This window comes from Theropithecus gelada, chromosome 4 (assembly GCF_003255815.1).
Source record: "Theropithecus gelada isolate Dixy chromosome 4, Tgel_1.0, whole genome shotgun sequence".
NCBI lineage: Eukaryota > Metazoa > Chordata > Mammalia > Primates > Cercopithecidae > Theropithecus > Theropithecus gelada.
The window spans coordinates 117696686-117713690 of NC_037671.1; positions in this window are offsets into that span (position 1 = coordinate 117696686).

Sequence of the window (17005 nt, forward strand, 5' to 3'; positions counted from 1 at the left end):
ATATTCAAATTCACTGATTCTTTCTTCTGATATCTCAAATCTGAAGGTAAATTTATCTAGTGATTTTAAAATTTCAATTATTTTACTTTTTGAGCTCCAGAATTTCCATATGGCCTCTTTCATAGCTTTTATTTTTCTGTTGAGATTTCTTATTTTGACTCCTTGTTAGTGTATTTTCTGTTAATTCTTTGAACATATTATGTTGAAGTCTCTTTATACTAAAATCTAACATCTGGACCTACTTGGAGTCAGTTTCCATTGACTGTGTGTGTGTGTTTTAAACCTGTGTATTTGTTCTGTTTCTCTGAACAGCTAGTAATTTTTAAAGTGAAAACTGGACATGGTAGATAATATACTGATGCAACTCTATATTTATTTTATTTTTTTTCTAAGGGTTGTTTTTTGTTTGTTATAGTAACTTACCTCTATTCAAGCTGAGAAATATCTACACTGTGACACACAACTTCTGATGTCTTTGCTCAGATTTATGTTTGCTTTTTTTAGCCTCAGTCCATAAGTCTTCCTGTGCCTGCATAGCTTAGCAGTTGGCTAATTATTTGGCATAGTTTATACTTAGACATTTTGGGCCCATAAAGCTTCTATCCTTTGTTACTCAAGCTCTGTGTAAGTTGAAGAGTGCTTTCAAAGGCACAGCCAATTACAAAGTCCCCTTTGGATCTCACTTTTAATGAGCCCTCTGGGTTCTCCTCCATATTTGTGTAGTTTAGCAATCATCCAGAGATTTGTGGAGAGTTTTATTTCAGCCCTTCTATGGCTCTCACTTCCAATATCTCACATTTAAATTTCTAGCTGGTTGCCATCTTCCTTGAATTGAAATAGTTGATACTGTCTGATAAAGCTACAAGTTTTGTGCTCCTACCCCAAACTGAATCTGTCATCTCCAGCTGGAAAAGACAGGTTTTCACCACCTGTTAACAACAACTCAACTACTACTGGATAATGGTCTTTACCACTTGAGCTGTGGAAGAGAAAGGATGAGAATGCTTTCAAGTAAGAAGCCCACAATCTTGCTGGTCTTACTTCATGCAGTAGCAGTTTTTCATGAGCAGATTTTCCTTAATTTGTTGTCTGCCTTTGGTCATCTTCTAGTACCTTGTGATGGTTACTTTTAATGGTTTTGTCCAGTTTTTGTTGTTGTTGTTGTTGTTGTTTTTCACTAGTTTTCTGCTTGGAGAAAGGAAAGAAATTTAACACAGACCTTGTCATCCTACCTACGAGCTAACAAGTATAACTACATAATTGTAGCTCTCAAACATTTTTAAAGAGCAATACTAAAAGCGATTAGGTTGTGAAGATCTTACAAACATGTAACCTACAAGATGAACAACAACAGCAGCAAAAGTCTATCCTAATGTTTTGCAAATAGTGCCATTGGTTGTCTACAGGGAAGCCTTTCTCTCTACTTCTTACTTTCTAACAGAATCAGAATGTATTTGCATATTGTAAATATATGTTGCATATGTTTCTTCCCAGTTTTAAGGGATGCCTATTAATTAATCTTAATCAACCATGATTAATATCCATCTAGAATTATCATTATAAGTATGGTTTTATGATACAACCCTGGCCAATGAAATAAGAGGAGAAATCTGCCAGGTGGCTTCTGGAAAGTTTTTTTTTCTTTTTCATATAAAAGGACATAAGACAGAAATGCACTCACTGTCCTACTTTCAAAAGATTTTTGATGAAGATACAATACTTGGAGCTGCTCCAAGAGGACAAAGCCAAAGACTGGCTTGGTGATATGATAGGGTTACTAACCATCCCAGTTTGCCTGAGACTGTACCAGTTTTAGCATTGAAAGTCCTCTGTCCCAGGAAATTTTTCGGCCCGGAAGTAGCCAGAACAGTTGGTCCCCCTACGTTGCTCTGCTACTGAATTGACCAACCAACACTGGTGTGACCCTACTATCAGACTTCTTAAAATATGAATAATTAATTTGCTGTTCTTTAAGCTATCTCTATCTCTATAGTCTGTGACGTACAGCCAAAAGTGTCCTATTACAGTACCCAAATATAAACAACTTTAACCAATTCATGCTTGTATACCCATTCACAGCAAGTTAAAAGAAGTCTGCCCTAGGAACTTTTCTTTTCCTTTTTTAGAGGGAATGGAGAAGAAGACGGTAAGTAAGAAAAAGTAGGGAGACAGGCAGGTTGGGAGACAGGCAGGTTGGGAGACAGGCAGGTTGGGAGACAGGCAGGGAAGAAGACAGATGGGAGAGGGAGTGGGGAAGAAGGCAGTGAGAGGAAAGAAGACAGGGAGATAGAACAGAGGGAGGGAGCTAAGGAGAGGGAGCAGGGAAGGAGACCTGGAGAGGGAGCAGGGAAGGACTGCGGGAGACGGGTCCTGCCCTAGGAACTTCTGATGCATACTAAAAATGTACGTCATAATTTCAGTGGTAGCCAATGTCAGTTATCCATTGAGAGAAAATAAACTGTGTGAAATCAAAGACCATATCCATCTTGTAAGGAGCTGTATTCCCCATCATCCCCACTCCTCAGCCCATGGCAGGTGACCAATAAATATTTAGTGAATGAATATTACTCATTACTTTTACTGAAAATTCTCAAGCAAATAGGAAAGTGGCCCCTGGTGCCAGTAGAGTGAATTAAACAGTGAAGTAAACTTTAAACTATTGATTTGTGGACAAATCTGGTAAATCTGATATATCACAAATCAGAATGGGTCAGAGGATATGAAATCTTGTTGGGGAAGGGTGAATCTGGAGAGTAACACAGGGAAAGCTGGCCTAGAGTCTTGGAGTTTGAGGGTGAGGAAAGAGGATATGGCTCATGAAGAACTCTAGATATTGATAGAACAGTGTACATTTAAATAAAGTTAAAGTTTGTGGGTAACTACAAGTCAGAGAATGTATAATTTTAATTAACTATGGAACATTGCAACATGATCAGGAAGGGTAGACCTCAGTTTTAACCGAATGATGCAGATGGTGAATAGAGCTGCAGCAGGGGCAGCCACAGGTCCACGGGAAAAGGGCAAAGTGATCTCACAATGAAGACTGGGAGTGGACAGCCAGTCCAGATGGCTGGCTGGAGACCCTGGCAATGACTTGAGGGCGCAGCCAGCAGGAGCCAAGGTGAGGCTGAGTCAGCCAGGGGAGTGGTGCTGGGAGCAGGGCTGAGCCAAAGGGACAGATCATGAATTCAACAGCTACAGACCTCAGCTTCAGGGATCATCTGGGTGCCCAGCAAACTAGTGGACAGGGAACTGCCCCAGAGGCAATGACTAGAAGACACCATGCTTAAGACCCTGAGAGCCCTTTCTCTGCTCATATCCTTGCTTTATCTTACGGAGAAAGGCAGGGGAGGGGAAGTCTACCTGAGAGGCAGAACTGTTTGATTTAATAGAGTCAACATAAAATACCAAACTAAGCTTGAAAACAGATTGGACATTTCACTATTTTTTTACTGCTAGCCAGTGACTGGAAGCTTATGAGGAAGACTGTAATAGATATAGGCTAAGTAAAGAAGTCTTATTTTTTCCAATCTTGAGTTGTTGTTAAGTTTTTTGACCCTCCTCCCCCATATACATATTCCATGTGGACTGTAAGGGAAAAAGAAGGAGTGTGGCTTTCCAGGAAAGCCGGACCTGGAGAGCAGAAGCACTGGAGCAAGAATGAAATCAACAGACTTCCTGGATTACTCAGAATGAATGTCTCTGAGGCCACAGCAGAGGGAGTTTTGATCCCAGAAAACATTGGAGCAAATCTGAATCTGCTGTGGTGATTCAATCCAGGGCTGTTCATCTGTGTTATTCTGCTTCCTTCTGCTCCTAACCTCTTCTCTTTACTATTCTTCGTCATGAACAATTGGCTCTGTGTACATTTTCAATGAGTGTAGCCCATTGGGTAGGGAGGGAGGTTGGGTAGGGAGTCAAGGGTTAGATAGCCAGCTTCCCCTTCACCCTTGGGTCTCATTTCCTGCTCTGCTTGGAAATCCCAGAGTTCCAATGATAACTTGATTTGTACTAAGGCATCTGATGTTAATGGTAATTTCCTCTCCGAGGTATTTATGTGTAAACTTGAAAAAGGTCATCAAAATCTAGAGTCATGAATTTGTAAGGTGACAGTTTACATAGTGGCTCTAATGTGTCCTATATACAAGAATAACCTGGGAAATACGTTTGAAGACAGTGGAAGATAGTGATTGATAAGACACCAAGGAGAAGAACTTCAAAAGGACTGGGGACCCAGTGAGGTCACTGATGGCCTGGGAAACATTTATAATAAGAGTGGTAGACCAGACTTCTAGACCATAAACAACTCCAATGTCCTGGTCTTAGGGTCTAAACTATAGCATTTCTCAGTGTGGTCTATGCACAAACTGCATTAGAATCACCAGGGGCACCTATTTAAACTGAAAATTCCTGGCTGGGCACAGTGGCTCATGCCTTAATTCCAGCACTCTGAGAGGCTGAGGTGGGTGGATAGCTTGAGCTCAGGAGTTCAAGACCAGCCTGACCAACATGGTGAAATCCTTCTCTACTAAAAATACAAAAATTAGCCAGGCGTGGTAGTGGGCACCTGTAATCCCAGCTACTTACGAAGCTGAGGCAGGAGAATCACTTGAACCAGGAGGTGGAGGTTGCAATGAACCAAGATTGCACCATTGCCCTCCGGCCTGGGCGACAGAGTGAGACTCTCAAAAAAATAAGTAAAAGTAAATAAAATAAAATAAACTGAAAATTCCTGAGATCCACTCTTTCTCTCTCTTTTTTAAAAAAATTCTTTTTCTTTCTTTTTTTATTCTTTCTCTTTCATGAGTACATATAACATAAAATGTGTCATTTTAACCACTTCTGAGTATTCAATTCAGTAATATTACATACATTCACAATGTTGTGCAACCATCTCTACTATACATTTCCAGGAGATTTTCATCATCCCAAAAGGAAACTGTACCCATTAAACTAAAACTCCCCATTTCCCCTTCCCTTACCCACCCGTAACCTCTATTCTACTTTCTGTCCCTATGAATTTGCTGAGGCCTGCTCTTGACCTTCCTGGATTGTTCTCTCAGAGTTATCACGGCAGAACTGACAACAGAAAGCAGGAGAGAAGAGAAAAGACAGAGTGATTCGAAATTGCAGGTCCTTCCTCCTCTTGTTCATTATAAGCAAATGCTCATAATGTTTTCTGGGATTTCTCAGGATTTTCCCTGAAGCTGGCATTTTCCTTCAGCTTCCTATGAAACCTCAAAAGGCAAAAGCTCTGATGAAGTTGTGTTTGTATTGTCCTCAGCCAATCACACGCGTTGGACCCAGCAGGCACTGAAAACATCATGAACAGCTATTGAATGATGCCCATCTTACTTCAAAAGTAAAATTTTAGCTTAGCTTTTCTTTTTTTTTTCCCTCCTTTTCCAAAAGCAGGTCTTCTTGTCCCTTCACAGGGATTTTCCAGGTGAGAAAGAGAACAGAGAAGTAAACAGGCAACCAAGATCACAGACTGATATGGTTTGGATTTGTGTCCCCACCCAAATCTCATGTCAAATTTTAATCTCTAGTGTTGGAGGAGGGGCCTGGTGGGAGGTGACTGGATCATGGGGGTGGATTTCCTCCCTTGCTGTTCTTGAGATAGTGAGTGAGTTCTCATGAGATCTGGTTGTTTAAAAGTGTATAGCACCTCCTGCTTTGTTCTTTTTCCTCCTCCTCTGGCCATGTAAGATGAGCCTGCTTCCCTTTCCATCATCACTGAAAGTTTCCTAAGGCCTCCCCAGCCATCCTTCCTGTACAGCCTGTGGAACCATAAGCCAATTAAACCACTTTTCTTTATAAATTAAACTACCCAATCTCAGGTAATTTTTTTATAGCAGTGAGACTACACACAGCCTATTAGCAAAAAAAAAAAGGAGAAGACTCTGATGTCCGAACTAGCTGTTCTCATCTTTCCCTTTTAATTAACTCTTGTTTCTGTATCATCAGAACAATATATAAAGATTGTCGGCTGGGCGTAGTGGCTCACGCCTGTAATCCCAGCACTTTGGGAGGCTGAGGCAGGCAGATCATCTGAGGTCAGGAGTTTGAGACCAACCTGACCAACATAGTGAAACCCCGTCTCTACTAAAATACAAAAAAAAAAAAAAAAAGCCAAGTGTAGTGGCGGGCACCTGTAATCTCAGTTACTTGGGAGGCTGAGGCGGGAGAATCGCTTGAACCCAGGAGGCGGAGGTTGCAGTGAGCTGAGATCATGCCATTGCACTCCAGCCTGGGCAACAAGAGTGAAACTCAGTCTCAAAAAAAAAAAAAAAAAAAAAGATTGTGGAGAAATCTTTCTTGGCACTTTTTAATAAAAATACACTCCTATTAAAATTTAATGATGTTCTGTTAGTACAAAGTTGTTTGAACCAGCTTGGTTTCCATTTTTTTTGTTTTCTTAGGGCTACATATATGTTAATATCACAATTTACTTGACTAAAGTGCATTCTCTCAAATATATGAGAGATTATTTTAAGTAAGAATGTGACACTATCCAGATGACTTGTGCCCCATTGATTCACTTACTTGTCCTATCAACATTCACTCAACAAACGCTCATGGATCCCTCTCAAGTCAGTGCTAAGGATGTAAGGACAAATAACCCTGGTTCCATTTCTCAAGTTGCCTGAAGACTTTGTATACTGGCTTGTTTTTCATTTGAAATCTTGCCGTGCTTTGTATTTAAGAATGACAAAGGAGGCTGGGCGTGGTGGTTCACGCCTGTAATCCCAGCACTTGGGGAGGCTAAGGCAGGCGGATCACGAGGTCAGATCGGGACCGTCCTGGTCAACATGGTGAAACCCCTTCTCTACTAAAACACAAAAAATAAACTGGGCCTGGTGGCGCACACCTGTAGTCCCAGCTACTTAGGAGGCTGAGGCAGGGGAATCGCTTGAACCTGGGAGGTGGAGGGTGCAGTGAGCTGAGATGGTGCCACTGCACTCCAGCCTGGCAACAGAGCAAGACTCCGTCTCAAAAAAAAAAAAAAACAAAAAACAAAAAGAGTGACAAAGGACCAATTAAATAACTTAGTATTCTATGATCCTTTCCACAAGGAAGCTTAAAAATTTAAATTCTGTTTAGGGTATTTATATTCCTCTCCTCTTCTCTAAGCCACACATTCCTCTGATTATTATATTTTCAACCTGATGTGGTAACACAAAATACATCTCAGTCAAAAGTAAAAGTTCTGCAATCATTCATTCATCAAGTACTTGTTTACTATTTTGGGTCAGGCACTGTTCCAGCATTGTGGAAATAGAGTAGTGAAGAAGGCAGGAAAGGTCTCTGCCATTCAGGAGTTTCTATGCACTGAGAGGAGGATGATACCACTAGCTGCTTGTCCAGTTACTCCTGCTGCCTTATTCTTAGCTATTAGAGTCCTAATGTAGCACAGGGTCATAATGTGTGCCACTGAAAATATCTGCTTAATCTTCCTCTGACTTGAGGATAGCAAACTGACCCATTCCGGCATAAGCCTAAGTCATCAGATAGGACTTCTTTAAATGATTTCAAAGTCATGCTCCTTTGCCTTTTGCTCCTCACTCTTCATCCTTCTTGCCTAGAAACATGGAAGTGATGCCTGGAAGTGGAGCAACCGTCTTCTCTTGTGAATATGAAAACCACACTCATATAGAGAGGGAGCAGGGAGCTTGAAGAAACCTGGTTTCTTGGTGCCGCCAGGGGAGCAGTCCACCACTTATTTAGAGATACGTAAGCACCTCCTTGGTGGTAGGGTTTCTGTCCTATGAGGTCAGAAACCCTACCACCAGTTTGGGTGAGTCTAACTGATTGTTGCAGGTTGGGGTTCCTAGAGGCAGACTCTGAAGCAGTGATTTGCATGCGGAAAGTGTATTAGAGAGTGTCCTTGGGACAGCACCTGTGGATCATGCAGAGGGAAAAATTCCAAGCCTGGGATGGCCCTTCAGACTTGTCTCAAGGTGGACAAATGGGGCTGGGCCTTTATACATGTGCAATGCCCAGTCATTGAATGTAGGTGCGCAAGGAAAGGGGTATGACTTTAGATGAGACAACTCTTTCCAGATGAGTCACTTCGTAAAAAGGGCTGACAGTGGGATGCTGTCTGTGGACAGCACTTTCAGAAACATGGGAAATGAGTTCTTCATTCCTGAAAGAGAATCAAGGAAGCATATTATAGCACCCACAGCTGTCCATCATATATGCCCCTCGAATACACTTATAAATGCAAGTTTCACAAGCAGCCCTCTTGGATTCCATCAAGTCTGTTTTCCTGGGAGAAATTTGTAAGCAAAAGGTTAACAGGGTAAACTACGGTCCCAAAAATATTTAATAGAAAGGAAGAGCTGCATCTGGTCTTGGAGTTGCCACCGAAGCTCATTAAATTCTTATTCTGTTATCCATTTAACATTCCCCTCACCTTCAGCTGGCATGTTTGCTGGTCTCAGTGACTTACCTGGTAGTGTGACTCAGATCTGCACCACTGAGGGGTCTGAGCTGCTGGTCACCATGCCTTACTCAGGCCACCACTGCGGCAATCACCCATTAAGCCTCAAAACCAGGTGAGGGACTACTGAGAGATGCTTAAGTGGATCACCAAGTACCAAACACCTTCTTTCCTGCCCTCATTATATAAGAGCAGCCAACCTTCTCCTAATGATCAGGGTCCATTTTCTGTAACAAGACAGTCACTCCTTTTCTTTCCTGCTGGTCCTTTGGCGCATGAAGCCTTAGGTGCCTAGACGACAGCCATAGCTTATGTATCAATGGGACTAATGATGTGTTCCTTGGTAGAAGCATTTCTGTTTGTGAATTAGAATCTTCAAGCCCACAAAGCGCAGAATTGCAGAGACAAGAAGCACAGATTCCCCGACTGAGGCTGATGCTAAGCTAATGTGATCATTGAGAGAGTGTTTAGGGAAGTCCCTTCTGTGAAAATGACAATTACACGGAGAGCTAAAGGATGAGAATGATGCAGTCAGAAGAGCTGGATAAAGACCTCCTTAGACAGCAACAAAAAGAAACTGCAAGCAAAAAATCTAAAATCAGAACAAATTTAGTTTATTACAAATCAGTGCATCTGTACCATAGAGAATGTGGGGAAATGGGTAGAAAGTGGACTCAGAGAGGTAGGCAGAGGCCAGATTACGTGTGATCTTTGAGGTGATAGTGAGGACTTCACATGTCTTCTAAATATGAGGCAAAATCATCAAAAAGTTGTAAGTGGGCCCAGCACAGTGGCTCATACCTATAATCTCAGCACTTTGGGAGGTCGAGGCAGATAGATTGCTTATGTTCAGGAGTCCGAGACCAGCCTGGGCAACATGGCAAAATCCCATCCCTACAAAAAAAAAAGTACAGAAATTAGCCGGACATGGTAGTGCATGCCTGTAGTTCCAGCTACTTGGGAGGCTGAGGTGGGAGGATCATCTGAGCCCAGGAGGCCGAGGCTGCAGTGAGCCATGATTGTACCACTGCACTTCAGCCTGGGTGACATGAGATGCTGTTTCAAAAAAAAAAAAAAGTTATATGCAAAAGAATGTCACCTTCTGGATTACAGTTTTAAAGGACTAAACTGGGAAAAGTTGGGGCACATAGCTGACAAGAAGCTACTGGCTTTTAATTTTCCTAAATCCCTCATAAAAGCCCACAGCAATTAGGATAACAAGCACATAAAACCTGGACAACATCTATAACAAAACTAAATGAAAAAGTAACCTCATTAACTTCAAAATACAGGTGAGTTCTATCCTGACAGCTTTAAAATATGCATAAAATCAGCATTTATGAAGGAGAAAGCAGACGGAAACAATGGGACAACGGATCACTGGTGAAACTTCAGAATAACCACAGGGCTCACCTGCAGCTCCGTAGGTCAATCTGAGAATGGTAGCTAACACCGGTAAGAGTTTTCACCCTGCAATAGCAAGCCAGTGATAAGGCCTTAAGTTGCTAAAGTGGTCAGGACCTATGAACCCTCAAAACTGACTAGCAAAAGCTCCCTTCCAGGACAACATCCCACACAGAGGTGAAATTCTTGGAAACCAAATCAAAATTGAGCAGGAGAGGGTCAACAGAGACCAAGGGAAAAAGAAAGTCTGGCTAAAAATAGGAACAGGGAGCAAAGCCAAGAAATTTCAGAATATAAGCCATTGTACAGTTGTTCCTTCGTATCCATGTGGGATTGGTTTCAGAACCTTTTGAGAATGCCAAAATCTGCAGATGCTCAAGTCTGATGTAAAATAGCATAGTATTTGCACACAACTTATGTACATCCTCCCATATACTTTAAGTCATCTCTAGATTACTTATAATACCTAACAAAATGTAAATGCTTTGTAAATAGTTGTTATACCATATTGTTTGGAGAATAATGACAAGACAAAAACTGAACATGTCAACACAGATGCAATTTTAAAAAATATTTTCAAAAACATATTTTCAGTTCTTGATTGGTTGAGTCCGTGGATGTGAAGTCCATGGATACAGAGGGCCAACTGTATTTTCAAACATATTACAAAACAACAGAAGAGGAAGATCTAGGATCCATGAAGTTGGAAACATTAATCTAAAATTCAAAAAATTAATTTCACATAAAAATGAGCAACATAAAGGAATTAAGGTCATATTAAGGGGAAAAGAAAAAATGCAAAATAGTATTCCTAAAAACAATGAAAGTATGCCAAAGAGACGTGTGCACAGATAGATGAAAAATATAAACTGATATTTTACAACACTATAAAACACATTTAAAAAATGATGCAATATCTAAAAGGACAGAATAGAGCAGAAGAAAATTCAGGAATGAGAAGACAGAACTCAGAAAACAATTAAAACTTTAAAAAATTTGTTTCTGAAATAACATCTAAGCCAGAAAAAAGATAATGAATAAATAGAATAGAAAATGCTTTCAGAAAAATTAAAATTAAGAAGAGTAAAACTTTAATATAAAAATGATGAAAGAATAAAGAGGTAGAAAGGGTTATAAAGAAAGCCGCAAATACAGAAGGCAGGCAAGAAAGATCCAACATTCATGTAATAGGAAGCTCTGAAGAAGAAAACCAAATTTAGGGAACAGATCAAACAATAAGAACTATGAAAAATAAAGGAAACATTTTCTTATTCTAATAAAAACATTAATACTACATATTGAAAAGGTACAGTGCAATACTCAGAAAAACCAACCCAGAGTGACCAATATTGAAATAGATTCTAATTAAATAATTGGACTTAAAAAATTCCTTGAGCATTTAGAAAAAGGCCAGGTCACCTACATGAGGGAAATAAAATAGATTGCCCTATAAAAGTTTGACAGCAATGCTTTAGGCTAGAAGAAAAATGGAATATAACATTTAAGATGCTCCAAAAAAGAAAATGTGGAACCAAGAATTTTATATCTAGCCAAAATGGCTGCCAAGTGTTAAAGACCACAGACAAACTATGATCAAAAGTTAAAAATTCAGAAAATACTGTTCTCATCAGTTCTTCCTTGAGAAACTGGAGAATCATAGAAAAAAATAATAAACATAAAGACTACTGGTAAGCTCTAAATATATAATTATATGGAGAATTAATAGACTGAGAATTGGAAGGAAGAGAAAAAAGTAAGTTAATGTAATTTCTGATAATACAGAAATAGAATTACTAAAACAAATGGAAAGAATTCTCAGAAAAATAAAAGTATTTTCACAATCATATTGCTGAAAACACTGGCATTGTTAATCTTCGATTGTTTTATGTGTAATTTAGAATAAGCCAAATGAGTAATTATGTGAAATTCTAATTTATCATCCCCATTCTTGACAATCAGGATTTGTGGTATGGGTGAACGGAGGAACAAGTTTCATATTGAAAAAATTAAGTAGAACATCCTGTAATTTTGAATTTAGAAGCCCTGGTACCTTTTAGTGAGAAACACTATATCTAAATCAACATTGCTACTGTTGGTCATTCTTTCCAGGTTTTTTCAGTGTTCAAAAGTAGAATATATGCCTTTTCCTGATTACGCGATGTAAACCTCCTGGATCTTAAATGTCACTCTGGGAAGAATAAAGACTTGTATAGTCCTGAATGGACTGAGTTTGAAAATATGGAGAAAATCTGAAGTGACTAAAGAAATCTGGAATTCAATTTTCTGAATCATCAGTGGAATGAGAGTTAGAGACAAAACTCATTCGGTTACAGAAAAATAAGTATATTTTCTCACACCAGCATTTATGATTGTGAGATTTATTTCTATGATATTTCTGTTACTACAGTGAAAAATAAGACAGAGTCACCAACTGAGGGTGGGGAGGGATAGGGTGCATGGGCTGTTTAAGCAGAGAAGGAAGATTTAAAATATTATCACAGAGGAGAATAATAAACTTCCTAGAAAACAGGAGTACACAGCAGTATTGAGTGCCTTTCGAAGTTTGTGGCTATGAATAAAATGTCAATTGGCAAGCTGGTTGAAAGGACAGATTCAACATTTGGCAAGTAGAAGGTTGATCTAGTCAGGGTTAACCAGTGAAGTACTATGTTGCAGGAAGGCGAGACAGGCAAAATTGATGAGAGTAAACAATTTTGATATGTCATATTTTAGCATGTTAGAATAATATGAAAAATGTAATGTTTCAAAACAAATATAAGCACTGGGTGCAAAATTTCCTCAATGACTGAGCATGGTAGCTCACGCCTGTAATCTTAGCACTTTGGGAGGCCAAGGTGGGTGGATCACCTGAGGTCAGGAGTTTGAGACCAGCCTGGCCAACATAGTGAAACCCTGTCTCTACTGAAAATACAAAAAATAGCCAGGCGTGATGGCAGGCACCTGTAATCCCAGCTACTTGAGGAGGCTGAGGCAAGAGAATCGCTTGAACCTGGGACACCGAGGTTGCAGTGAGCAGAGATTGTGTCACTACACTCCAAACTGGTGACAGAGCGAGACTCCATCTCAAAAAAAATTGTCTTCAAAGATGTTATTTTTTAAAAATAGCCACTGCATACATTGCAGAAGTATGAGGAAAAATGGAAAATAATTTTGTTACCTCTATTTTGTAATTTAAAAACTTATGTTTAATTTTATGCATGAATTTTCATTGTGAGTCAGAGAAATTGCTTTGAAGTTAGTTAATGTGTATTGGGCTTAAAAATTCAATGTTTCATCTTAATGAATGTAATTTATTAGTAGGGAACCATGTGACTAAAATAAACTTATTTATTTCTCACATAAGAAAAATAAACATGGCCCGCCACAGTGGCACACGCCTGTAATCCTAGCATGTTGGGAGGCTGCAGCCAGCAGATCATTTGGGGTCAGGAGTTCAAGACCAGCCTGACCAACATAGCAAAACCTCATCTCTAGTAAAATACAAAAATTAGACAGCATGGTGGCGCATGCCTGTAATCCCAGCTACTTGGAAGTCTGAGGCAGGAGAATTGCTTGAACTCGGGAAGCAGAGGTTGCAGTGAGCCAAGCTCACGCCACTGCACTCCAGCCTGGACAACACAATAAGACTGTAGAAAGAAGAGAAGAGAAGAGAAGAGAAGAGAAGAGAAGAGAAGAGAAGAGAAGAGAAGAGAAGAGAAGAGAAGAGAAGAAAAGAGAAGAAAAGAGAAGAGAAGAGAAGAGAAATAAACGCAATAGAGCATTGCTGCGGACCGTGTCCTTCCAAAATCCATATGTTGAATCCCTAATCTCCCATGAGATGGTATTGGAGGTGTGGCCTGTGAAAGATAAATAGGTCTAGATGAGGTCATGAGAGTACAGCCCCCATGGTAGATTAGTGCCTTTATAAAAGGATGAAAAGACCGGAGCCTTCTCTCTGTCTTTGCCATGTGAAGATACAACTAAAAGGCAGGTATCTACAAGTCAGGAAGACCCTTACCAAGAACCTGACCATGCTGGCATCCTGATTTCAGACTTCCAGGCTCCAGAACAGTGAGAAATAAATGTTTGTTGTTGTTGCCTCTCATTCTATGATATTTTTCATAGTAGCCCCAACTGACTAAGATACGTATATAAAATATTTCAGAATTTTGGAACCAGGAGTACAATTAATCCTGCAAATATGTGTAAAGTTCTCAATTATGGAATCCACTGTATTTACATCCTGCTTTTCAAAAGAAATGGAATGTTTATAGGACATTAAAATTTATTCTTTTTAAAAAAAATTTATAAAACATATTCAGATCATGATGTGGTTTAATTATACACCCTTCCACAAGAAAGTTAAAGAAAAATATCATTCTATATTGGCTAAATCTTAGTTACTGTACAGGTCTCTGCAAAATGTCATTTCCTCTGAGAATCCTTTCCTGATCCCCTGAGTTTGGATTAGGTGCCCTTCTGCTGTGTTCTCCGAGCATCATGAACTTACCTAGAACTTACCTCTAGTGGCGGGTTATGGGAACAGCCTGTTTCTCTCTCTCTCTCTTCCTACCATACTGTAAACTCTTTGAGGATGGGGTCATGCTTTGTTCATCAAAACATCCTGGCATTAGCCCAGCCCTGCTCCAAATAAGGGCTCTATTTGTTGAATGAATAGATAAATCATCTCTATAAAAGCCACTAGCTCACTATTAAAAGTAATGGGGAAAACCACAGTTACTTTTGCACCAACCAAAAAGACAATTGTAAAATAGGCTTTAGAAAAATGCAAGGGGTGGCCAAGTGTGGTGGCTCATGCCTGTAATCCCAGCACTTTCGGAAGTCAAGGTGGAAGGATTGCTTGAGCCTAGGAGTTCGAGATCAGCCCTGGCAACATAGGGAGACCCCATCTCTATTAAAAAAAATAAAAAATTAGCCAGGCATGGTGGCATGTACCTGTGGTCCAAGCTACTTGGGAGGCTGAAGTTAGAGGATCACTTGAACTTGGGAGGTTGAGGCGGCAGTGAGCTGTGATCATGGCACTACACTCCAGCCCAAGTGACAGAGCAAGACTCTGTCTCAAAAAGAAAGAAAGAAAAGAAAAGAAAAGAAAAGAAAAAAGAAAATGCAAGGATTTCCTTCCTAATTTTATTAAATCAAAAGAAACAGAAAAAAAAGTAAAAGGCTAGAGTTTTTCAAATTGCCCATGTGTTAGAAATGTTGGAAACTTTTAAAAAATATTCGGAACACTAAAGCAAAACAATACATTTTGCCAAGAAGGAAATAAGAATGTGACATTAAAATTAGCATTGCCATTTCAGAATTTGAAAGGCAAATATCAGAGGAATTTTTGAGGAGGACAATAAAAGCATTTGTTAACATGGAATGGAATAAGTACATACATAGCACATACAGAGAATTTGTTGAAATTATTTCATTTTATGCAAACAGGCCAGTGAGCCCGTTTTGGCACTTTTGTTTGTTGTTGTCTTTGTCCAAAATCATGTGCTCCAAGGAAAACTATGAATTGCTTTAAACATTAACAGATGCTGGATTTAAAGAGTGATCAACTTCTAAACTGCTGATTACCATGGAAAAAGTAAATACATATTCTCTGTTCTATACCAAGTTTGAAGCTATTATACTATGAAGAGGTTTCTTATGTTTGAGAACATGTAAAATATGTGACACAAAAGCAGTGACTTCACGGCTGTTCGTTTTCCCTTTGTATTTGGAATTGGTTGACGTCAACCAATTTTTGCTGTAATGTACCCAACATGATGATAATAGCTAACAGTTATTGAGGGCTTACTAGGAGCCCGGCACTGTTCTATAAGATGTGCATGTATTAATTCATTTAAGCATCGTAATAACTTAATGTGAAGTATTATCCCCCTTTTATAGATGATGAATTTGTAGAGAGAAATTTGCCTAAAGACACAAAGCTAGTAGCTGAGGCATCTGGAATTTGAACCAAAGCTGTCTTGCCCTAGAGCCTGAGTTCTGAGTTGCAACAAAAGCCAACTTGGTTCAAGTTAGCAGAAAAGAGAGTTGTTGTTCAAAGAATAGTGGGCAGCCCACAGAATTTTGGGAATGCTGGAGAGCTAGGCACAGGGCTGGACAGCCAGGAACAATCCCAGAAACCCCAGTGCAAAGCAGCTCTGGTGAGAAAACCACCGTGGCAGCCCTAAGCACTGACCATTAGATGTTTGATACACCAGATACAATCAACCGTTTTCTCGCTTTTGACATGAACATGCAACAGAAAGTCTTTTACTCTTTTTTATTTTTATAATCAAATTGAATATATGTCATTATTTCACCAATGTCATTCCACTTTCCACTGAAGCAGAAAATTGTACTTATCAGTGTTTAATGAATGAACTGGATCATATAGGCATGGTGGAAATGGTTCTCTATGGTGAAATATTGTTTCTGAGCTAAAGAGGTCAGGATGCGGCCTGGGGGAAGAAGGGTGTGGGAAAACTCGCCCATTTTCCTGTGTTTTAAAATCCTTGTTATATTTTCTCCATCATGTTTGGGGAGCCACTGCATGCATCTCGTATGTGAGGTCAGGTAACAAAGGCTATTGTTTTTGTTTGTTTGTTTGTTTGTTTGTTTTTTAGTTGCTCAGCCTGTTGCTCAGGCCGGAGTGCAGTGGTGCAATCATAGATCACTGCAGCCTGGAACTCCTGGGCTTAAGCGACCCTCCTAATAAAGGTTGATTTTAAGTGACAAGAACCCCCTAGGAGCTGATCTGTTGTCAAAGGTCAGGTGCAGAGTTAATGAGACCCCCATCCATAGCATGCAGGGGCGGGATAGCCAATTGTATGAATCTCCTCCCAATTTCATGTTCAGTGACACCATATTGGTGGCTCAAAATAGGTTAATAAATAGTGGGAATATTTATTATACACCATGGAAATTGGCAAACACCCCAAGAGCACCAGTTGTTAAACATTTGCCAGCATATTACTATCAGGTGGATGTGCTTTCAACAGAACTGCTAGAGTGAAAAATCAAGGAGGTCCGTACACAGTGTTTCCTTCAAAGAAAACAGCATTTGAAGAGTCATGAAGGACTGTGATGGTTACTATTGAGTGTCAACTTGATTGGATTGAAGGATGCAAAGTATTGTTCCTGGGTATGTCTGTG